We start from the raw sequence: 827 nt of genomic DNA, 5'->3' as shown, positions 1-827 counted from the left end.
GGGCCCTCCAGCCTCTGAGCATCTTTCTGGCCTCCTCTGGACTCACTCCAAAGGGTCAATATCCTATGATGCTGGGGGACCTAGAGCTGGACACAGAACTCCAGGTGGGGGTCTCACCAGAGCAGAGCTGAGGGGGAGAATCCCCTCTCGATTTGCTGGTCATGCTTCTCTGGATACAGGCCAGGATACGGTTGGCTTTCTGGGCTGCCAGCACACACTGCCGGCTCATGTTCAGTCAAGCTTTTCACCCACCAGTAGCCCCAAGTCCTTCTCCTCAGGGCTGCTCTCCATCCATTCTCTGCCCAGCCTGTACTTGTGCATGGGATTGCCTAGACCCACGTACAGGACCTTGCACTTGGCCTTGTTGAACTCCATGTGGTTGACATGGTCCCACTTCTCCAGCCTGTCCAGGTCCCTCAGGATGGCATCCCTTCCCTCCAGTGTGTTGACCGTACCGCACAGCTTGGTGTCATTGGCAAACTTGCTGGGGGTGCACTCAAACCCACTGTCCACATTGCTGACAAAGGTGTTGAACAGCGCTGGACTCAATACAGACCCCTGAGGAACGCTGCTGGTCACTGGTCTCCATTCAGATGTGGAGCCATTAACCTCAACTCTTTAAGTGCAACCATCCAGCCAGTTCCTTATCCACTGAGTGGTCTATCCATCAGATCTATGGCTCTCCAATTTAGAGATAAGGTTGTCATGCAGGACAACATCAAACACATTGCCCAAGTCCAGGCAGATGACATCAGTTGCTCTTCCTTTATTGACCAATATCATGACCCCACCAGATTCGTCAGGCACAATCTGCCCTTGGTGAAGCC

General features: G+C 53.4%; 1 protein-coding gene across 1 annotated transcript in view; it reads left to right on the top strand.

Moving 5' to 3' along the window:
* LOC104510339 (V-set and immunoglobulin domain-containing protein 4-like) overlaps positions 1–827 on the top strand; it is a gene marked incomplete at both ends in the record, with an annotated part of 3,951 nt that overhangs the window by 2,749 nt on the left and 375 nt on the right. The window lies entirely within an intron of this gene.

This window comes from Eurypyga helias, unplaced genomic scaffold (genome assembly GCF_000690775.1).
Source record: "Eurypyga helias isolate BGI_N326 unplaced genomic scaffold, ASM69077v1 scaffold325, whole genome shotgun sequence".
Taxonomy (NCBI): domain Eukaryota; kingdom Metazoa; phylum Chordata; class Aves; order Eurypygiformes; family Eurypygidae; genus Eurypyga; species Eurypyga helias.
Note: the sequence above shows the minus strand (reverse complement) of the source record. Positions and strands in the feature narration are given on the sequence as shown.